Raw genomic sequence first — 24360 nt, 5'->3', positions numbered from 1 at the left:
GTAAGCGATTACCCCACAATCATTCCACGAGCTCAAGGCAAGGTGCGGGATCGCAAAAAACGGGCTTTTGCCTGTTCAACCATCAAGATGGGAGAAGTACGATCCCGGCGTTCTTCTGCCCCACTAAAAGTGCTCAGGGTGCAGCCGGGGGTGGGGTGGAGGGAGGGGGGGGCCGCCGGTCTGAGCTCAGAGAAAGAACACGGTACCCAAACTGGGGGCTCGCAGCAAGAAACTACCATGAACTTCTGGGTGACCTCTATAACAATTCTCTTATGGGCTTATGTTACACACAGAGTAACATTGCTTCGCTCCCCCTGTTAAGTCGTGCATTGTGCCGGAGGCCCAGCACGAGGGGCTGGCTCCGGTCCAAGAAGGCCGCATGGCCTGGGCACGGCCTTGGCAGGGGAGCGCAAAGAAACACACACACGCTGGCTCGGCTTCGCCCGGAACTGCCTCCCACTCAGGGGGCGGGGCTTTTATTAACATGCCCTACGTCACCGCGCTGCGGGACGTAGGGCGGATATAACATTCCTCCTTTATTTCAACATGACCTAAACAACATAAACATAAGCCGCATGCTCAACTATAACACTTCTGCCACTGCTGGGGAAATTAGCATACATAGTCATTCAGCCTCGCAGGCGGCCTCGTGGTCTTTCTCAGGCTGTACCGCTTCGCTTGGGGGCTGTCCCCGCTCGGCGCGTCAGTCTGCTCACCTTCATTACATGTGTCCTCACTGCTGGGTAGTCTCGGTGATTGCCAGCTGCAATCCCCCGCAGATCCTTTCTGGGGGTCTTGCGCCGGCACGTCGCTGCTTTGTTGCTCGTTGTCGTCGTGGTGCCCTTCGCCATCCGTCCAGAGGTGCTGGGGCACGGGCTTGAACCAGGAGGCGTTCCTTGTTACTTCCCGACCTCCCCGTGTGACCGTTATCATGGTCCCACGCCGGTTGCTGATAGTCCATGGCAGTTCGTCATACCTGGTGTCCATCTTGGATTTTGTGGGGTTTCGCAACATGACTTGGTCGCCCACTCTGTGGTTCGAGGGCCTTGCTCTTCTCTTGGCGCTCATGTGAGCATTGGCACGTGTTCTCCTCGTTTCCACACGTGCATGGTCGATGTCGTCAGGGGTTCTGCTTGGATGATGGGGACTCGACGAGTTGATGACAGTTCCGAACATAAGGTCAGCGGGTGGTATGCCCGTGGTGCTGTGGGGGGTGACACGATAGTTCCTTAGGAAACGGAACAGGTCGATCCTCCATGGGCTGCCGTTTGCCTTAGATACTCGGAGTACCTTGTTGATAGTTCTCATGAAACGCTCAACGTCCCCATTAGCTTGCGGCCACCTTGGCATGATATGGTGGTATTTGATGCCCAGTTCCTGTAGGTATGACCTGAATTCCTCCCCTGTGAATGGGGGTCCATTGTCACTCTTAATGGTCGTGGGCAGACCATGGGTGGCAAACATCTTTTCTATCACCGGGATGACCACCTCCGCGGCGGTGGACTCCAGTATCTCAACCTCTGGATATCGTGAGTGGTCATCGATTGCCACCAGTAGATGTAGACCCTCTCTGATTTTGCAAAAGTCAATGCTGATCGCTTCCCATCGTGCCCGGCCACGCTCGGCCGATAGGATCGGTTCTGGGTCAGGGGGTCCACTCGTTATTTGGCAGGGTAGACATGTGTTCACTAAGTCCTCCACTCGATCGTCAATGTGAGGGAACCAAACCCTGTGTCGGATCCGTGCCTTTGTCCTTGCAAGCCCTTGGTGTCCTTCATGCGCTAGGGCAACTATCCTGTCTTGCAGCCTTGGGGGTATGATGATGCGGTCACCCCTTAGCAGGAGCCCTCCCTCAGTGATCGAGAGGTCTTGTCGAACCGTGAACATGCCTGCTAGGAACGCCTTGGCCCCCTCTGTTCTATTGCGTGTATGCGACATGAAGTCTTTCCAGTTGCCTGACAAAGATGGCATCCTTTACCAGATCGCAACATGGGTCATTCTGGGTTTCTGTCGTAATATCCTCGATGTTTATCGCTCTGGGCCTCATGGTGTGGACCACTTGACAGATGTGCTCCTCCGTTTCTTCGGCGACTAACACTTCCTGCTGGGTGGCTGGTCGTGGGTGTCTCGACAGGAAGTCCGCGGGGTTGCCGCTGCCCGGTTGGTAGACAAGTTCGAAATCATATTGCTGGAGGTGTAGCAGCCACTTGGTGATTCTGGCTGGTGGGTGTGCCGATGACCCAATGAAGATTGGTAGCAGGGGCTTGTGGTCGGTGATCGCCGTGAACTTGCGCCCATATAGGTACATGTGGAAATGTCGACATCCCCATAGAACGGCAATTGCCTCCTTCTCTATGTGGGAGTACCTTTGTTCCGTTGCAGTGAGCGCCCTGGATGCATAAGCAATCGACCTTTTTGTACCCTCTTTCGTGACCTGCATCAAGATTGCTCCGAGTCCGACTGGGCTGGCATCCACAAATAGTTCTGTCGGGAGGTCCGTGTCGTAGTAGGCCATCCTGGTGTCCGTTGACAGGGAGTCTTTTATGTTCTCAAATGCCTCCTGGCATTCGGGTCCCCAGTCCCACTTTGTGCTGGCCTTTGTTAGCTCCCTCAGTGGTTCGGATAGTGTTGCTAAGTTCCGAATGAATCTGCCACAGTAGGTGGCCATACCCAGGAAACTGCGCACCTCGGTGGGAGTCATGGGGGGGCTGGCAGCTTGTATGTCCGCCACTTTCTGGGGATCAGGCGATATGCCGGTGCGGTCGAACCGGTATCCAAAAAACGTAATTTCTGGTTTTAGGAATTCGCACTTTTCTCGATGGATTGTGAGTCCGGCGCTTTCCAACCTGCCCAGTAGTGCTTTCAGTCTCACGATGTGTTCCTTGATGTCCGGTGCATGTATCAGGATGTCATCGCTCACGTTCAGTTCCCCTGGTATGCCTCTGATGACCTCCTGGATGGTTTGTTGAAAAACCTCCGCGGCCGACGATATGCCGAAACTCAGGCGCTTGTACCTCCTCAGGCCCAAATGGGTTGAGAACGTGGTGATGTAGCGCGATTCTCTGTGTAGCTTCAGCTGGTGGTACCCCGCCTTTAGGTCTACCTTCGAGAACACACACGATCCCGTGAGGTCAGTGATGATTTCATCGATTGTCGGCGTTATGTGTCGCTCTCTCTTTATGGCTGCATTGGGCAGGCGCATGTCAATGCAGATCCGAACTTTCCCTGGCTGTTTGGGCTTCCGGGTGACCACCATCGGGGAAACCCACGGTGTTGGTCCCGTGACTTCTTCGATAATACCAGCGGCTTCGAGTGACCTTAACTCCTTCTCGACTTGTTCCCTCATGTGGAAAGGTGTCCGTCGGTGTCTTACTGCGCGTGGTTGCACTGACTGATCAATATGTAGTTTGATGGTCTTTCCTTTGAGACAGCCTATCCCCCTCTGTAGCATGGGGTGCTGCCTGAGAAAGTTCTCGACCTCGGATGTGTCGTCAACGTGGCATATGAATTTTACCACGCCCAGGTCTTCAGCCGCATCTCCGCTCAACAGGCTTTCAATTCCCGCCTTGACGACGTAGATCTTCGACCACAACTTCTGTTCACCATGCTCAAGCGTGGTGCGGAACCTCCCGATGACTGGTAGAGGTTTTCGACTGCCATAGGCAAATTGTCGAGTGTCTGTGGATTTTAGCTCGGGTCGTGGAGCGAGGGTTCGGAAAACGGTGGTTGGCATGACGTTTACCGACGCCCCCGTGTCGATGGTCATTTGTATGTCCTGGCCTTGTATGTTGACCATGCATTTTCGTCGCCTGGCGGTTCTTTTCGACTGGGCTGGCCCTTGGTTTAGTGTCGATACTAAGTATACCTTTCGGCCCTTTCCTTCGTTCTCCGTGCCTGCTGTTTGTCGTAGGGCTGAGAGATCATCTCCTTCTTCTTCCGTCGAGGAGTTGACTACCGCTACCCTCCTCGCGCTGGCTTGTTTCTTTTTCTTCGATGACCCTTTCTCCTGGGATCCTTGTGGGGGCTGCAACGGCGTACTCACGGATCTGCACACTTTCGCGTAGTGATCCTTCCGGCCACATGCTCCACACGTGGTGCCTTGCGCCGGGCAATTTCGCCTTCCGTGCCTTTGGCCACCACACCATCCACATTCAGTTGGTCCTGGTGCTCGAGGCTGCCACCTGTTCTGGGTGTAACCGCTGCCATATTCGCTCCTCGTTGATTGTCTGTCCGAGATTTGAGCCACCAATGCTGTGGACAGTGACGGCTGGAGTTTTTGTAGGGTCACTTCCATGTTTGCGGCCCTGGAGTGGGCAAGCTCCCTTTGTCGGCCCAGTTCCAGGATGCGCTGTAGAGGGATACCCTTCTCACTGAGCACGAGACGCCTCAGCTTCTCCGAGTGAATTCCATTTATGATTTGCCTCCTAATCTCCCTTTCAGTGTTCGTAAACTCACACGACATGGCCAGCTTCCTCAACCTCGTGTGGTAGGCGTCGAGAGTCTCGTCGGTGGCCTGGATGGTCGTGCAGAAGATGAAGGTTTCATAGTCTGGATTCAATTGCGGGAGAAAATGTGCTGTCAGAGCGTCCTTCGCACTCTGGTATGCATCTTGGCCGTCGTCCACCTCCAGGGAGTTAAAGATGCGCAGCACCTCGTCGCCCACACTAAGGAGTAGATGAGCCTTCATTTTTCTGGATGACGTGACGTCCTTACATTCCATGGCCATCTCGAACTTCTGTAGCCATAGCTGCCATCTGGGCCCACTGGACGATGGGTCCGTGAATGGGTCGAATGGTTGGATCAACGTCGACGAACTTCACTGCGTGCGAGGCGGTGGTGACACCATGGACAGGTTTGCCGCCATTCTGGACGGTGTGGAAGGTCCAGGGGTAGATAGCCCAGTCGCCATGGTGATGCGTGCGCTCAGTCGCCGAGTGTCTACCTTTCAGGTTCGTGCGTGCCCTGTGGTGATGCAGCGTCCTACCGGCACATGTGCTCCGATGGATTGGTGCAGGAGACGACGTGCTGGTGGTGCCTGGGACGACACGTGAAAAAAAACTCTTTTTTTTTTTTTTTTTTTTTTTTTTTTTTCCTTCACCCCACGAGGATGAGGTGTGTAAAAGGGGGATGAAAAGAGAAAAAAAATATATTTTTTTTTTTTTTGGGGGGTCACGTGGTCGTGAGGCCCCCACCGGGTGTCCAAAAATGTATACGGAGCGACCGTGTGGTCTCCGGAGCGCGTGGATGCTCGCTCACTTCCTCGTCGCCATTGTTAAGTCGTGCATTGTGCCGGAGGCCCAGCACGAGGGGCTGGCTCCGGTCCAAGAAGGCCGCATGGCCTGGGCGCGGCCTTGGCAGGGGAGCGCAAAGAAACACACACACACACACGCTGGCTCGGCTTCGCCCGGAACTGCCTCCCACTCAGGGGGCGGGGCTTTTATTAACATGCCCTACGTCACCGCGCTGCGGGACGTAGGGCGGATATAACACCCCCCAGCCCCCCGGGCACTCTAACTGTGCAACAAAACAAAGTTGCGTGTGAATCCGGCCCAGTGGGTAACGTCGAAACTCAACTGGCACAGTCTGCCGACTAACTTCTCTCAGCATCTCCAAATCGATACATAATAACCTCTTGCAATCCTGCAGCCGAGCATAGCAACGGTAATCGGGGCATTTCCCTGCTGACTGACGCCACATGCACAAGCATAACCCGGCCATTTGTCCATTACTATGGCAACATACGTTATTCTTGTTCATTCCTCTTGGCCCCTTACTTTCCCCAACCAGTAAGTTGCAGAATAACACATGTTTCATTTTTTGGCATAAAAGGCTGCATATTTAATTTTCGCACATAAAATAAAACACAGCCAACATGTGTGAAAATAGCTCTGACGGTTCGGCGACTGCTCCGTGTCCAAAAAGTTCCTTCCCTCTTTTCCCAACACAGTCCATAGTAGGCACAACTCCCCCAACACTAGGCTGAGTAGTGTGGGTTCACTTAGCTTCTCTTACCAGATCCCTACCTAGGTAATAAATCGCAGACAACTTATGTGTATGGAAATGTTGTAGGCCGTAGGCATTTTATTTTCTTACAGAAAATACAACACAACAAAATAAATACACTGCCATATGCTTTTGGGCACCTTGTGTCCAGTCCTGAAGTTGCCCAAGGCTCCTCTTGAGTCCTTGTTATCCCTGGGCCTTCGTTCCTGGGCACATGCCGCCACACCCGAGCGGGTGTCCTTACGCCCGCTCAGGTCCCCCCAAAAGCACCCTACCTACAACTTCGTTCTTGGGGTGCCCTAAAAATGTTGTCGGGGGGGGGGGGGAGGGGCACCCCATCCCTTTCCTTGATGGGTGTACCCCATCCTGGTGAAACATGTCAGGATGCTCCGGTGTAAGCCATGTCTTATGAAGTGCAGCCCTGTGTACCTGCAGTACTTTTCTACCGATTTATTTAGTTTTTCTGGCTGTTTTGATTGCGTGCCTCTTCTGTGCCCCATCCAGACCCTTCTTGGTATTATTTCTGACATAAAATCTCGGTTTTCCACCAGCTGCGGGCTATGCTATGCAGCGACTCGCAAATGTTCCTTTGTAATTTACCCCTATTTGTGCTCACCAGGTCGTTCCCTCCGAGATGTATAACTAGGTACTCGGGTGGGGGGGAGGGGGGGGGTGGGGTGATGAAACCGATCAGTTCCGACAGCCTGTCGTGAATGTCCTCCCAGTGCATCCCCGGGAGGCCTCACCAGGATGTAATCGCTGCCGTCCCTATGTATTAATAGCTGCCCGTCGACCTCTGGTTGGGGGTCTAGGAATTCTTGTGTGATGCATCTGGGACAGTGGTCCTTCTCTCTCATGAAATTTAGGTCTATTGCTCTCCCCCGTTTGGTCTGTTTTTAGCTTTCTTTAGCATTATAGACATCCCCTTGTCTCCCCTACTAACATCCCTCCTTGCCAGGCCGTCTCTTGCCACCGTATTCCTGGCCACCGGCTCCCCTACCCTGTAAGCCCCGTAATATGCGAGCTCAAAGTGCTGGCCTGAACCGCACGGTTTCGCCCGTGCTGCTACAAGTTTTAACAGAATTATCAATTTCCTAAAGCTCACCGGCCTTTGTTACCTGCTTTTTTTCCCTATAATTTAGCCCATCCTCTCATAGCATATTTTATTCTAGTGCTGTCGGTTAGGTTCCGTATGCCCGACACTTTTGTGGTATCTGCCACCGCCGCCCATTTTTTCTTTTTCCCTTTGGCAAATTCCCCTTCGAGAAATTCACACATTCCTTCAATAGACATTTTTTGCCACCTCTTTTACACCTGTTTCCACCAACACATCTTTTACCACTTTTCTTTTTTCCTTTGGCAAATGCCCCTTTGAGAAATTCACAAATTTTTTCCAATTGTAATTTTTTTCACCTTTTACACCTATTTCCACCAACACATCTTTTACCTGCTTTTTGCACTGCTCACCCGTCTTGTACGTTAGGGCGTTCCTGGTCAGTTTTCAATGACCTTCTCCGTTCTTCTCCCACTTCTTTTGAGTCGACCTTTGTGGCCAACCGTGCTTTTCCTTCCAGTGCCCCCAACGAGACCCCTGCCTTCCGCGGCGTGGGCATTCATTCCTTGTCGGCATCCGGCTTCAGCTCCCTGAATTTTCCCCACTGAAAGCGAGAGATTGCCTCAGCCAACACATTTGCTTCCCCAGCGGTGTGCCTCGCCCTTATGTATGTATTATTTTTTTGTCTTTCCAGGGTGATTGCCCGCATTCCTTCCAACACCATTATGCGTGAGGCACTTCCTTTATTTAACACGTGCACCACCGCCATGTTATCCGACCATACTACCAACTCCTTGTTACCTAGCTCTTCGCCCCCTGCGCATAACGCGACCCATATTGGGAAGAGCTCCAGCAGCGTTATGTTTTTGTCCATACCTTTTGGCCACCTGCCTGCACCCCACTGTTCCCTCAGTATTGCTTCAAAACCAAGGCCACCTGCTGTATCGGTCAACCATGCCCTTTTCCCTTCCTCATTTCTCGGTGAGTGCCATATCACTGACCCTTTGACTTCAGCAATTCTGCCCACCTTTCCAGATCTCTTGCTTCCTCCCCCTCACCTGACTCTGTGGTGCCCCATTGTAGCCCTTCTTGTTTTCAGCTCGATGCTTCTCTGGAACACCCTCCCCTGTGTTATGACTCTTCCTGCGAAGTTCAGCTCTCCTACCAGCGCTTGCAATTCTCTCACCGTAACTTTGTTTCTTCCCTGTAGTTCCTTGTCTTTCAGCAGCTCTGTCGCCTTGCCATCCGGGATCCGGCACACTCCCCTGCTTGACACAATTTCTATTCCTAGGAATTGGGTAACTTGCGTTGGGCCCATTGTGTTCTCCCCTGTCAGTGGAAAACCCCACTCGCTTGTTATTTCCACACATTTATCCAAGGTTGCCTTGCATAGCTTTGAACCTTTGGGCCCTACGAATAAAACGTCGTCCAGGTAATGTACCATCATGGCCTCCCTCATCTCTTCTGTGACTGCCCACTGCGAAAATGGACTTACCCTCTCAAAATATGCACCTGAGATGGCGCACCCCATCGGGAGACATTTGTCGATGAAGCATTCCCCCTCCCAATGCATGCATAACCATCTTTGAGCTCTGCTGTTGACTGGCAACAGGCGGAATTCAGATTTAATGTCTGCTTTCGCCATCCATGCCCCTTTTCCTGCTTTCCTGACCAGTTCTACTGCCTCCTCGAAGTCTGAATATGATCCCGTTGCATCGCTCCGGGCGATGCCATCGTTCCCCGAGGCCCTCTGGGGGGTAGAGTAGGTGGTGTATCAGCTGGTATTCCCCTTCGGCCCTCCACCCTCTCCAGTTCTACCTCTTTCCGGATCTTACTGGTCACTATATCTCTGTTCTCGGTTGCCGACTTCAGGTTTCTAGGAATGTCTTGCGCTCCCTGCTCGGTAAACGGGATGTTAAAACCTTCTCTAAAGCCTTGTCTGATCTGCCGTTTCTTGGTCTGGGTATTTCTGGAGCCACCCTTCCTCTCAATTTTTACTGGCGTGGCCCCCTTCCCGCCCCAGTTCTTCTTTCCGCGTCTCATCGCTTTTGCCGTTTGGAGCTGCAGCCCTTGTGCGAGCTGCTGTGGTCACCCTTACATCTCCCGCACTTGTGGCTGAACTTGCACTTCCATCCCCAGCTACAGGATATTGCCTTCTCAAACCTCCGACATTGTCCTGGTTCTGCTTGTCCCGTGCTCCCTCTGCCACCCCCCCCCCCAATGTTGGGCAGGTTGCTCTGCCACCCTCTCTGTGACCCATAATCTCTGCTCCGACAAATCTAGTCTCTATTTCTGTCATAGCTGGATTCGTACCTTCTGCTATTGTATCTGTAAACCGCTTTGTACTCATTCTGCCCATATTGCCTTCTCTGCTGCCCTCCTGCGCTTCGCTCCTTGGAATCGCATTTCTCCGTCAGCACATTAAATATGTAGAGATTAACATTTTCTTCACCCATTCATTCTCGTCCTCCTTGATGTCTTCTAGAGCCACATTCAACCCCCTCTTTTGACAATCTAATGTGAAAATCTTGATCAATTCCTTCCTCCATATTTTCTCCTTTACCTTGTTTATATCCAAGCCATTGCCTTCCTTGACCTGCCCTGCGCATCTTTACCCATGGTCGGCCTGCCATATTTCGTCATGAGTGGCCCCCCCTAATTCTGTCGCTGCCACTGTCAGTGCTGCCTCCGGTGGTGTCCCCTGCCACTACGTTTGGCCCTGCCGGTGCACCTTGTGGTGCTGGGATTATTGGTGCCCCTTGTGGCACTGGGACTACTGGTGCCCTTTGTGGTGCCGGGACCGGGGTTTCCCTGGGTTCTACTGTTGCCCCTTGTGGTGCCGGGACCGGGGTTTCCTTGGGTTCTGCCCCTGCCCCTCTGTTTTTCCCTGCTCACCACCCCTCTCCATTTTAACCAAGCCCTTAGATAATCCCTTTCTTCGTCATCACTGCTTGCTTCAGGAGGAACTCCCCTGCTGCTCCTCCCTGGATCCCTTCCCCCGTCTGCTGCTCTTGCCATTGGTTCTGGGCGACTTACCCAAAACTATGCCGCAATATTTTTACGATTTTTATTCCCCACATTATTATTCACAGTACCTTTCTTTTTTTCTTGGTCGTGCCTATGTCTGTTCCTCTGATCTCTTCGACTCCGCTCTTCCCTTTTTCTGTCCTTGCGGTACCTAGTCTTCTCCTTCACTGCTGCTGGGCTCTATGAACAGCAGAGGTGACGTTGCCTTCGCCCTTTCTTCTTTCTGCATTCTCTCCAGCACCCATTGTGCCCCATATTCCTTCTCTGCCTTTCTCGCCCATTCTGAGAATTCTTGGGCCCTTTTTACTCTTCCTTCCGCCATCCTTCTCGTCTGAATTCTGTCAGCCACGCTTCTCGTTTGACCACGGCGAAAGTCCTTTGTTCGCAGTTGGTATTTCTTAGTCGCTCCTGCTCCGGCACCGTTGGGTGACTCGTAGCCACTGCGTTTAGAACGAAATCAGAGGGGTAGAAAAATGCGTGAGCCCGCAAGAGCAAACGTTTTTCCTTCCCCTTGTCCAGGTGCTAAGAGCCTACCCAAGAGAGGTGAGCTCTTACCTGGTTTGTGCCGCCTCTCCTTTTCCTGGATTACTTATACACCCCCGGCCTTTTGTTGATTCTTGGGGGTGGCCGGGTTACCCCCCCTGGCCCCTTGCTGTTACATTTCGCACCTTCCCAGGTGCTGTTTCCTGCCCTTCCTGGGCTTTTGTTTCTTGTGGCGCCGTTCGGACGCCCCTCCCTACGCTTTTGCGCCGTTTTCCCCCATCCTGCGCCTAAACTCCCAGACCCTCTATCGTCCCAGATATCATGCGGCCCGGGGCCTGGGTCATTTGTGCCTGAGACCCGCTGCCTCTGCAGGTGTTCCTGGGCTGGGAGAGCGCCGTTTGTTCAGGGGAAGCTGAGCCTCTCGTTACCACCAGATGCCCCCGCCGGTTAGGCTCCCAAGAGGTGCTGGTCCGAGAAGAGCGAGGACCCTTCCGGCTTTCCCATGGCTCATTCGGAGTCTGTCTTGTCACTGGTCGCCAAAACACTGCCACGCCGAAAGTGGGTTACCACCCACCGCAGCTCCCCCCTTTTCCGACTTCCTACTTCAGTGGCCTACCTTTGCGGGGGCCACGTTCGGTGAATGCTCAGTGTCCAGTCACCTGCTTCCCCTTTTTGCCCAACCAAGACCACGGTAGGCAGGCCCCACTCGCCCAACCCTTTGCGTCTGTTCTGCCTGCTCTTACAGGTGTTCCTGGCTGGGAGAGCGCTGTTATTCTGGGGAAGCTGAGCCCCTGTTGCTTCTACCAGACGCCCCAGCCGCTTAGGATTCCACAAGGTGCTGGTGGTCCGAGTGAAGACCCTTCCGGCTTTGCAATGGCTCATCCACTGGCTCCTGCTTTTAACCTTGCTGTCTGGTGAACTCGTTCTTCATACTGCACCTGCAGTAAGTTCCCTTCATATTTTACCAGGCTAAAGCTCTCCAACCAACTTATCCTTGCTCTGCCTGCCCTTGCAGGAGTTAACCAGGCTGGGGAGCGCCGCTCTTTATGGGTGAAGTAGAGCTTTTATTCCTTAGTTAGACTTTGACACCCCTTTTGCCTTACTTCCCCTTTGCCTCAGTCCTCTCCCTTTTTATCACACTAAACTTGCCCCCGCAAGGATCCCCGGTCTTGCGCTGTTTCCGATGGGAGAAGCTGACCTTCAAATTCCATTTGTACTTCTCATGTAGGCCCATTCTCCCCTACCCTGATCCTCATTGGCTTGCCTGCCCTTGCAGGCGTATTAACGGCATGGGGGAGTGCCATTCATGACAGAGTTGCTGGGCCAACCTCGTACCCTTAAAACAACCCCGTTCCTCTCTTCTATTCATTATGTAGGCCAAAGTTTCCCAGCAATAGTAGTGTTTTACCATAACCCACACTACTACCTACCGGACGGCCATGCTGCTTGTTTATTGACCCCCGAAGGATTGAATGGCTCAATTGGCCTCGCCAACCTGTGCCCCCTAGAGCCCCATCTCCAATGCTAATGATGTCCCCAAGACCTCGCCCAACACCTTATTTTAGAGAATGATGCCTTCCCCAATTTACCTTGCATCTTTGGCAATGCTGGACACATGACCCCACAGACATACATTTAACAATCACGCTAACCCCGTGTCACCCGCCTGATGACTTCATTTCTGCTCATGCTCCTTTGCTCCCCACTAACAAAGTAGCTTGACCCATTTGCCCCCAGTTACCCATCACTAGTCCGCTGAGTTATTCCCTACTAAGTTGACATGCTGTTACGCCTGGTGCCCTGGGGTTTGTAATCGATTTGCCCCAGTGCGCAAACACCAATAAGCACTAAAAAGCTGCGCTGTGTATTCATGTTTCCTGTTCACCTCTGCAGCACCGTGGGTAACCTGGACTCTCTCCCCTGCTCTAGCGCCATTACAACTACCAGACCTTGCAGAGATATGGTACCCCACCATGTCCCCCGCCTGGTCAACCTGCCTTGTGGGGCATACCCTCTTGTGCCTCCACCTCGGCGGATCAGTAACAGAACTGGACACCTCGTGCCCCTTCACCCCTTGGCCAAATCAGATACACCCCTTACTATGACCACAAGTTACCTTATTACCTCCCTAGGGGGGGGTCCCTGAAAGCTGACACACCGCCCCCACTAAATGAATACCCTAGGTATAAGCTATGCTGAGTTACTTATAACTTGCTTAATACCCCGAAGTTTCTCCGAGTGGACCCGGTGCTTGAACCTGAGTTGCTTCATGCCATCTTGGCTCTCCCAGCGAGATAATAATTCAGCATTTATATAGGTCTATGACACCTCTTGTATCTGAGCGCTGCTTATTATTACTGAAAGGCTGAGTTTGACCCTGCCAGGATCCGAACCTGTGTCAGCAGGTTCTGTACAGATGTCAAAGCGAGCGCTCACTACTGTTAAGCAGTACCATATAGTAGCCGGCACCCAGCAAAAGCATGTGACCCAGCACCGCAATTGTAATGCGGCAAGCTTCAAGCTTTCCCCCCTGGCATTGCAAGCCCTGCCATAATTCACCAGCCTCTCCCGAGCAATCTTGCACCATTATTTTTAGGTCACCCTCTCAACAAGAACCATCCTGCACCAACTGCTGGTTGCTACCATGCCTTAACCATATACAGCGTATGTCCCCATAGTGCAATTTAATCTTGCCTCGGGGCACTGACCAGCTGTCCAATTACTTCTCCGACCTCCGAAACCTTCCCTTTCATACTAAGGATGCCCATGTTATGCGTGTGCCCGCCCATACTAAATGCCTTAATTTACCAGCAGCATCATCTTTTCACCACCACCACACCACCCAGTCGAATGCGCCTATCACTGTGACTATCTTCCCTTCCCAATCGCCGTTCCGGCCAGTATTTGTGTACAAACTGTGCAGACATTTTATAATTCCACCCCCCAATGCACCAGGTGCAGCACTTTGCTCAAAATCCTCGTCCCTCTAAAAACTGGTAGAGCCCTTCCATTCTATCCTTCTAGCTTCCACACCACTTCTGTAATATACCCACAGTGGTTGGGGGCTGGCGGGTAATGACCAAAAACCAGTGGATGATATGCAAGCCCCATTAACTGCTTGTTCCCTTTCACCTCTTTCGCTACCCATTCCTTTCTGTGGCGCCTCGGATGGGTTCGCACGCCACTGCGTGTATTCCATTCTAGAGAGCCTTCCGCTGCCCCAATCCTGGTTGGCAATAGTGGTTGGAAGGGCGGTGGATACTAATAATCATGGCAGAGATATGGGTTTGAACATAACATGTATTTATTATAAGTATATGGAGAGCAGGAGGGAGTCAGTGTCAGCTGGTTGTGGTCTCCAGAAGCTGTTATACTTCAATTCGCATTCTATCTTCTACACAGACCCTTCCAGCATGATGTAGTAATGCAGCAGGCTCGCTCACAGGTTCGCTACAGAAAGATGACAAGTGGCGCTACTGGGCTTGACTTATCATGAAAGCAAGTATGCTGCACATCTCCCCTCCTTTATAATAATGAAAACAAAATCACAACTTATAAAACTAACAGGGAAAGTAAGTATGAGTTCACACATCCTCCATATGTCGTGGTTTGCGGTAGGTTCTTCCCCCATCTGGATTTGCAAGTAGAATCTCTGAGGACTGGCAAGGAAATACCTTTTTGTTCTATTTGAACACTCTCCTTGCACATTCTTCACTCTAGATACTTTTCGCAGAAGACTTGCTCTCACATTGGCATCACTCACATGTCCACCTGCTCTCTTACCACCACTGTCACCTGAACATCTACTATCACTCTTGGCAATTTTATCTTGTCGTACTACAACCCACTCTCTCAACATTCCATATCCTCCCATCCTCTGTTTTGACAGCATGTTTAAAAGTCTCAATAACTCTGACTGGTTTAGACCACTTGCAAGGACCCTTCCTTAGTGCAGGGGGAAGTTTGATTCTCACAGTTCCCCACTACAATTTCTCTCATTCTTATTTACAGGCAATCTTTTGTCATAAACAGATTTGTTTTTTAATTGAACCCTTCTGATTTCTATAGATAGACAAAAACATCTCTCTCCACTTTATTGCCTTTATCCAACCACGATAGAACTAATTTAGTATTTGCCTTCCTCCCTCTGCTTAATTCAAACGGTGACAAACCCGTAGTGGAATGCGGGGTAAATCGGTGTACCACAATTTTTCTCCTTAACCGCTTCTTCCCAACTTAACCCATTTGACCATGCCCACCTAATGGTCTCCTAAAGCACTTGTTAAATCGTTCCATTGTTCCATTGTGCCATTGGTTTGTGGATGGTATATTGCACTTCTTGTGTATTATGGAATACTTACTACAGAATTCCTTCATCTCTTTAGACCGAAATTGTGTACCATTGTCAGTCATAATGCTCCCTGGAAATCCCTCTCTTGCACAGATTTCTGACAGGAAGTCAATGACCGTTCTACCAGTGATGCATGGTTCAATTAATGCTCCCACCCATCTGGTCACGAGATCAATCACAACCAAAAAACATTTTTGTATTCCATTACTGTTTACAGGGCCTAACACATCCATACCCAAATCTTCCCACACCTTTCCTGGAATCTCCGTAACCACCCTGGGCTGTTTAGTCCCACACAATTTTTCTCACTACTATTGCAAAGGATACAATCTCAAATGTAGCGCTCCACTTGAAGGTTACATCCGGGCCACCAAAAGTAATTTCTTATCCTCGGTTTAGTTTGTACTATTCCTTGGTGACCTTCATGACCTAGCTCGATCACTCTTTGGCGTATTCTGAAGGCGGAATAATTTTATCACCTCTCATAATAATGTATCTGCAATGGACCAATAGTCCTTGAGATCTGATTCTTCAAATCTTGCTTTTGTCCATTGACCAGTTCTTTCAATTGTTTCATTGTTGTATCCTCTCTTTCAGCATCATGCCATTCTTTCCGCAAAATGGATGTAGTCTCAATGTGCCAGACAACTTCCATATCGTCATCTGTAACCTCAGATACATTGGTAAGACTGGAAAGGCAGTCGGCTGCAATGTTTTTGATTCCTGGCATATAATGTACAGTACAATTTCTTGTAGAAGCATCACCCACCTTTTTACTCTATCTAAAACTTTAGATATGATGACATGAACCAGTGGTTTATGATCCGTACAAAACTCTACTTCAACACTCCAGATGACACTCCTGAATTTCTCTGCTGCTCACTTTATGGCTAATGCCTCCTTCTCAATGGCAGTATATGATTTTTTTGCCCACTTGAGTAGCCTTGAAGCAAATGCAATTAATACTTCTCTGCCTTCAGTTTCTTGCATAACAGCTCGTAGGCCCATATTGCTTATGTTTGTAGTAATGATGGTTTCCTGTTGCTTCTGAAATTTTTTAACACAGGAACCTTATCTAATGCAGATTTTATGAATTCTCTGCATTCGTCGTTCCATTCAAACATTTTCATTTTGAGTAATTTTCACATATGAACCAGGTGTATTGCAAAATCACGAACAAATTTAGAATAATACTCTGCCAGTCCAATGAATGTGCGTACCTCTTCTTTATTACACGGTCTAGGCATACTTTTTATGGTGTCACCCAACTGCTTCTTGGGTGATATACCATCTGCAGAGATTCTGTGATCTAGATATTCGATTTCTGAGCAATTTATTTTACATTTGTCTTTGCTTAGAGTCATTCCTGCATCATGCAGTTTCCTACATACATATTTCAATCTTGCATCATGGATCTTTTGATTATTGGCATATATCAAAATGTCGTCTTGAAAACATATTACACCCGGTACTCTCTCAAAAAGTTTATGCATTATTTTTTGAAACACAGATGCAGGGGACACCAGACCGAAAGGCATCCTCTTATACTGATATAAGCCATCTGGCGTGATAAAAGCTGTAAGGTAGAGTTCTTGTGTAGTCTTACTTGGTGATATGCGGATGTTAAATCCAGTGTGAAAAAAAACTCGATGGCCCAATCGTGGAAATCAGCTCTTGAATATTGGGAAGAGGGATGTCTATCTGGGACAACACACTTGTTCAATTCCCTCATGTCCACACATATTCAGAGTTTGCCTGATTTCTTCCTGAGCACTACTAACGGCGGAACCCACTTGCTGGCATCAATGCTCTCAATAATTCCCTGATCTTCCAGTATCTTGATTTCCTTCCTCACTTCATCTCTCATGAGGGGTATATTTCTCAGCTTTTGTGATACTGGAAGAATCGGGTTTTAATTTGATTTTATGCACATAGCCGCAAAGACATCCAATACCTTCACGGAATACTGTTCTCATGACATCACCTGTCTTTTCTGCACTATTTATGTCACTTAACCAAAACAGATTCTTCTGTGGTGGAATCTAATTTTACTTGTAGCTTGCTTTGAGTCCAACTTAAAAGTGGCGTCTTGCCAAGACTGGTTATGTTAACTTTTCCATTTGCTTTTCTATTCTTAAATTTCAAGGTGCCCCAAAACCATCCAACAATATCAATTTTTACACCACCATATGCTCTGGGATGGATATCTGTTTCATGTATATTTGTGCCTCTTCCTATCCCATTGATTTTGTGGTATCATGTATATTTAGCGCCCAAATCTATCATGTTCATCTCAACACCATCAACACAGACTGTGGCTTTTGGGCTTTCCATGACTTCTTCATCCTGTTCATCCATTATAACAAACACATTCTTCTTCTTCATCACTGTGACCACTGTCTGTGTTACCCCCTATCCAATTGGTGGAAGTATTGCTGAATCTGCAACACCTGGAATAGTGTCCCTTTCCTTTGCAGTTGCTGCATATAATTTTTGAAGCGGGACATTCTGGGTTAACAGCCCAATGGTGCTATCACACCTATAACACTTACATTGGCGCTTCTTTCTTGAAGTGACTCTTTGCCTATCATGACTGTTTCTCCATACCCGGCTGCTGACATTTCCTTTTTGGGTTATTTTGTTCTTCCCTTCTTCAAATTGTGATGACCTGTATGGCTTGTTAATGTTTTGCGTCTGACAAAGGTACTGTTAACCATGGATATTGATTCATTATTCTCAGCAACATTACCTGGAATCTTTGTAGATCTCACCATATTGGAATCAATTTGAATTGACTTTACTCTATTCTTATTCTTTTACATACTCTTCAGTGTGTTCTACATCCTTTGCTACTCGCAATAAGTATCTAAAGGGGGATCATTTTCTGACCATAATTTTTCTCTTACTTTAGCACTCCAACATAAATTGATCCCTCAGTCTCTCATCCAATTGTTCGTTAAAATTGCATGTCTTGGCTAGTTTTCTTAGTGCAGTGATAACTTTTCGACACTTTCTCCCTCCTTGTGTGCTCTTTTCCCAAATTTGTATCGCTCCAATATAATGCTTAGATTCTCATAATGTTTATCAATTTTTTTAACTGTACATTCATATTCATTGAGATTCACATCTTCAATGGCTGGAAGTTCCGGTAATGTCTCATATTTCTCTTGACCAATCGGACCTAAACAGTATAGGAGCAATGATTTTCTTTTCTCAGCACTGCAATTCGGGCCACGAACCACCCCTGCATAATGTTCAAATGACCTGATCCACCTCTTCCATGGTATGCTAGGTTCATTTGTATCAGGCATAAAGAAAATGGGTGGTGGAACACTGCCAAATGCCATTTCTTCTGGGGCCTCTCTGTGAAATGCAGCTTCCCAATAAACAACTATAAAGTTATCACACTTGGTTATGAGAAATCAATGAAAAAAAAATGTGCACACTACTACAATAAACTCATGTGCATCTCAATATGTCCATGTTTAAAGTTTCAGTTTAACATTGTTCAATAGCAGCGTGTGTACCGCTTTAAGAATGAAAGCAGTTCATTTCCTGGTCGTGTGCTGACATGGGAAACGTTTTGCAGAGCCGGGGCCATATGCGCATGCGCGCAATAGTATCCAGCAAAGGAAATGACTGAGTCAGGCTGGCGTGAAGAGAATGCACATACAGCAGCGCGTAAAGAAAATGATTGACTCACCAAGATATGTAAATGCATGAGCGCAGCGGCCTCAAAGACACAGCATCAATGGTCGCTGCGAGCGGCAACAGGTGGGTCAAACGTCCTCGTCGCCAATTTGTAGTGGTTGGCAGGGCGGTGAGTAGTAATCGTGGCAGAGATATGGGTTTGAACATAACATGTATTCATTATAAGTATATGGGGGAGCAGGAGGGAGTCAGTGTCAGCTGGTTGTGTTCTCCAGAAGCTGTTATACTTCAATTTGCATTCTATCTTCTACAGACTCTTCCAGCATGATGTAATAATGCAGCAGGCTTGCTCACAGGTTCGCTACAGAAAGATAAGTGGCGCTACTGTGCTTGACTTATCATACAAACGAGTATGCTACCATATTTTAATTGCCCTCCATAGTAATACTTGGCCCCGTATTTGACTGGGAAATGGGGTTCTACTCTCAGATTTTATGTCTGGGAGTAAAGCAGGGGAGCGTGCTGGCTCCCCTTCTGTTTAATCTCTTTGTAGCAGACTTAGTAACACGTTTAGATCTTTGTGCCACCTACCCTCCTAGCAGTGTCTTCAATGCTTTATGCAAATCATTTGTGTTTAGTCAGATGTTTGCTGACATGAAGGGGATGATAAATGAGCTGGAAAGCTATACCTATGAGAACAAGCTGAAGATTTAATTTGGGTTAAACCAAAGTAATGTTGGTTTTATCCAAGAATGTTAATGGCCCTGTTAATCTCTACCAGATTGGGAGTAATTGAAAATACAGATCATTAGAAATACTTGGGTTTAGAGATTACCAGTGGTAGTTATCGTGCTACGATGCAGATGACGGCAATGATTAGTAAACTCGCTAACCAGTATGCAGGATACACCCCATCAGAAATATTGGATTTCTGCAAACCATGGTTTTGCCCTTCTATCCTATATGGATTAGAAGCTAGCAATGCAAGCTCTTTATTGGTGTAACAAACTTGAGGGGACTTTCTGGGTGAAAAATCTTGGGTCTCCCCAGATCAATTTCCATGGAGTATTTTCGTCTCAAACTGGGCCTTACATCTTTGAGGGTTCTAGTATAGAAGAGACAGGGAACTTTAAGTCACTGATAAATCCAAAATGTCAATTTTTAGCTGCGATTGGTGGAAGCCTCAGAGTAGTATCCCATGGAAACGAGCCCAATATTTTGAAGTTGGTTTAATTGCTTGATTGAGTACCAGATTGCACGCACGGGCAACCATTTGAAGCTGTTAGGGATGTCTTTGTGAGAAGATTAATAAGGTGGGACTGGACTAATAATTACTCACACTTGGAGACACTGTACACCTGTTGGTACAGTTTCTCACCTTCTCTTTAAACCTCAAATATTTTGTTCAATGCCCCCGTCCGGTGATACGTAAGCTACGCCTCCTGATGAGGACAACTTACCTCTCTGAACCATCTGGGGGATGAGATGGCATCTTGCTAAAGAGTGATTCTGTCTGATATGTAAATGTCAAGACAATATGGAATCGGTGAGGCATGTCTTCTTGGAATGTCCCAGGCTAGGCCTTTATATACGACTACTCTTGGCAATCTGGTCCATAACTACGAGTCAATTAAAACGACCACATTTTGGACTCCCTGTTTAAACACTGATTCTGTTGCGACTCATCTCGCCTTGTTTCGTATATGGCAAAGTGTTGAAACCTTTTTTAACAATGCTGATGAATGTATAGAAATAAGTGGAATGCACCTGTGATCAAGTTGTCTTCACCAATAAAAAAAAAATTCTTTTTCTCACTTTTAATGCATTTTATGAAAGAACTTTGGGATGTTTTTTTTCTTTCAAGGTTTGTGTAAAGTTTATTATAATGAACTAAACACGGCTGGCTATTAGCTTGCAACTTTAATATGTGCCCCCTGTTTATAATTACAAAAAAAATGCGTATGTTTTAAGATTTAGTAAATAAGTTTTGAGGGGATTGGGTCCTCCGACGTATTCCATATCTGACAGGTAATCACCACAGCTGTGCTGCTTCGGAAACTTTTTTTTTTCGGCTCCTGCGTCGATGACGTCGATTGCGCCGTCGTCGAGGACCTCCTACGTCATCCGATCTGATAAGTAGGACGCACGACGCCCGTAGCCTCAGTTCCGTTTTTTCCGCGAACGTGTTGCTTCGTGAATCTCGGTTACGCCTCGACTCTTTGGAGTTCTGTTCTTCTCGGTTCTTCGAACCTGTTCGTTTTTGTGAGAAAATCCTTCGTGTAAAGATGTCTTCGACCCCGCGTCCGGGCTTCAAGAAGTGCGGGGAGTGTGGGTCCAAGATGTCGGTGACGGACTCGCATGACGCCTGCCTCTGGTGCCTCGGGCAGGCCCACGACACGGATGACTGTATCGACTGCCAGTCGCTCACGTCCAAAGCCTTACGGGAACGTAAGAAGTTGTTGTCGGTAGGTCGGGTGTCCAAGCCCCGGAAGTCGAAGTCTGCAGGGCTTTCGACGGATGATTCGAGAGGTGACTCTCTGCCTCGTCGTCGGAAGTCTCGTGGGTCTCCTTCTAGGAGTCGGTCTCGCCACTCCTCGGCCTCTTCGAGGCATTCTCGGAAGCGCTGACACCGGTCGTCTTCCAGGTCCTCTTCTGAGGACTCTGCCCGGCACGTCGCTTACCCCACCAGCCGTGCAACGCCAGAGGAATGGGCTTCCTTCGGGAAGAAAATGCTGGTGATTCTCGTGTCGCAGGGTACTAAGCCGTCCGCGCCCCCGAGTGCGGTCGGCCATGAAAGGTCGAGACACTGCTCGCAAGAGTGGTCGGCATGAGTCACGGGAGAGGTCCCGTTCGGACAAGGGGACTCGTTCTCGACGTGCCCGTCCAGGTCCCGGTCCTCGACGCGCTCGAGACCGTGTGCACCTTCGAGGAAGACATCGACGCCTGAGGCGTCGAGGGCGTCGACAGGCTTTCTCGAGGCTCCGAGTAAGTCATCGAAGCAGTCGACGCTCAGGTCATCGAAGGACACGCTCGGAGCTCCGGCTTCGATGACTGTGTCGACGCCGGCGGCGCTGCATCCGACGTCGATGCCGATTTATCCGATGCCTGTTCTCTCGACACCGGCGCCGATTCACTCGACGCCTTTCGAGGCAGGGGTGTCGGAGGTACCCCGTGGCACGGGGGAACCACCTAGAAAAAGGTTCTGGCTAAGAGCAAGCTCTCGTGCCTTCTTTTCACCACCTGGAATATATTTCGGAGGTGGATGAGGACTCTGATGGCCTGGTTCCTAGTCAGGTTCCAGATGAGATGGTCTCGGGCCATAGCCGATTTGAGGCAGTCACTGCATGATGCCGGAGGTGGAGTTTTGTAGGCCTGAGCCTGGCTCTCATGCCGATTCCTCGTACCGGTGCCTTATGGCTAAGGTCTCCGAGTACTTAGGATGGTCTGCTCCCCCAGGGGAGTTTGTGCAGGATGATCTCACGGACATCCTTGATGTTGGTCCCCCAACTGACCCGGTACTGCCGTTTCATATGGCTCTACAGAGAAGGGTGGCGGCGGCTTGGACTGCTCCGGAGAGTCTCCCGCGGTGGGCAGGTCCTTGTCACGAAAATACCGTCCAGCCAGTAGCGACCCCTGCTACTTGACCAGGCACCCCACTCCGGAGAGTTTGGTGGTGCAGGCGGCCACGGCCCCAGCCCCGGCAAAGCAGGCGTCGTACCCTACCATCCCTCCTGATAGGGACGACAAACGTTTTGATGGCTGGGTGAAGAAAGTGTTTTCTTCGGGTGGTATGGCGCTTCAGGCGGCCAACTCCATGTGCCTTGTCTCGTTTCACACACACTCTGTGGAACTGTGTTGCGTTAGCGGCTGAACATATTCCCGAAGGGGACGAACATGGTTTCCTTGCTATGGTCCAGGATGGTAAGGATGCCATGTGAGTCCGTTCAGTCGGGTTTGGACATGGCGGAATGCGTCGGCAGGTCCATGGCGGCGAGCACTGTGATACGCAGGTTTGCGTGGTTGCGGAAGTCGGGGTTTGCTCCTGATGTGCAATCCCGGCTCCTCAATATGCCCTTTAACGGTGAACACCTTTTTGGCAGCAAGGCTGAAGAGATCCTTGAGAGGTTGCAGACCTCTAAAGCTACAGCCAAATCATTAGGTGCTGCAGTCAGGCAACCTCAGCTTTTTCGTCCTAGGGGACAGCAATGGAGGGGTGGTTCCTTTCGTTATTACTCCTCCTTTGGTAAAGCGAGAGGAGCTGGCAGTCGAGGCCAACGCAGGGGTACCAGAGGTGGACGACAGAGTACCCGTGGTGCCAAGGCCGCTCGGGCAGTTGCCTCTTTGCCCTCGGGTAACGCCGCAGCCGCTACCACTCAGTCATGAGGCCATGTCCCATGGTTCGCCGGTTGGGGGGAAGGCTGGCGCAGCATCTTGTAGAGTGGCGTGCCATTACTTCAGATGTGTGGTTTCTGGAGATCATAACCCACGGCTACTGTCTTCCCTTTCGGCAGAGGCCTCACGACAATCCACCAGGGAACCTCTCTTTGAAGAGTCCGGATCCGCTCCTTGCGCAGGAAATTCAAGCCCTGATAGAGAAAGGCACCATAGAACTGGTGCCTGTAGTGGAGAGGAACAAGGGATGGTATTCGCCTTATTTTTTGATTTCGAAGAAAGACTGGGCATTGAGACCCATCATGGACTTGTGCGGTTTGAACAAACTCCTCAGGAAGGACAAGTTCAGGATGGTTACTCTCTCAAGTCCTCCAGGCCCTTCAGCTTCAGGACTGGTTGGTGTCTCTCGACCTCAAGGATGCTTACTTCCATGTGCCGATCCATCCCAAGCACAAGAAGTACCTGAGGTTCGCGGTAGGTGACTCGCACTTTCAGTTTCGGGTCCTGCCGTTCGGATTGACCTCCGCCCCGAGGGTTTTCACCAAGCTCATGGTGGTGGTGGCAGCGTATCTCAGGCAAGGGGGGGATTCACGTCTACCCCTACCTGGACGATTGGTTGATCAGGGCGCGCTCTCCCGAGCAGGTCCTGGATCATCTGTCAGTCACCTGCCACCCCCTTCACAGGCTGGGCTTCTCCCTCAATTTAAAGAAGTGCCATTTGACGCCAACACAGCGACTCCAGTACATCGGAGCAGTGCTCGACACTTCCCTGGGGCAGTGTTTTCCTCCCCAGGTGAGGGCTCTTCACATTCAGCAGATGGTGCACAAGTTTCAGCATGCCCAGACGCTCCCAGCGTTCGAGTTCTTGAGGTTGCTCGGCCTCATGGCATCCTACATTCTTCTGGTGCCAGAGGTTCACCTGTGGATGAGATCATTGCAGTGGGCACTCAAGATGCAATGGTCGCAGTCCTCCGGCAGGATGTCGGTCCCGGTTCAGGTGCTGTCCTTGGTCGCCCAGGACCTTCTGTGGTGAGCCGTCGAAGGCAACTTGATGAAGGGGGCTCCATTTTGGCTTCCCTGGCCGGAGGTGACGATCGTGACGGATGCATCCCTCACGGGATGGGGAGCTCATGCCAACGAGCTGACAGTCAGCGGTCGTTGGTCTCCGGAGTCCAGACTCCATATCTGTTGGAGCTGAGGGCCGTCAGGCTAGCCCTGAAGGCTTTTCTGCCGACTGTGCGAGGAAAGAATGTCCTGATCCTAACAGACAACACAGTGGCCATGCACTACCTCAACAAAAAGCGGGGGGCAGGGTCACTTCCTCAGTGCAGGGAGGCGATGCAGCTCGAGTTCTGGGCCATCCAGCAGGAAGTTTCGATCTTGGCAGTTCATCTGGCCG

At 49.9% G+C, this 24360-nt stretch overlaps 1 protein-coding gene across 3 annotated transcripts in view; it reads left to right on the top strand.

Moving 5' to 3' along the window:
• LOC138504470 (lamin-B3-like) overlaps nucleotides 1-24360 on the top strand; it is a 368818-nt gene that overhangs the window by 1530 nt on the left and 342928 nt on the right. The gene's annotated exons all lie outside the window — the stretch shown is intronic.

The sequence above is a fragment of the Ambystoma mexicanum genome, chromosome 11 (genome assembly GCF_040938575.1).
Source record: "Ambystoma mexicanum isolate Mex_15411 chromosome 11, UKY_AmexF1_1, whole genome shotgun sequence".
NCBI lineage: Eukaryota > Metazoa > Chordata > Amphibia > Caudata > Ambystomatidae > Ambystoma > Ambystoma mexicanum.
This window is presented reverse-complemented; position numbering and strand designations above follow the sequence as displayed.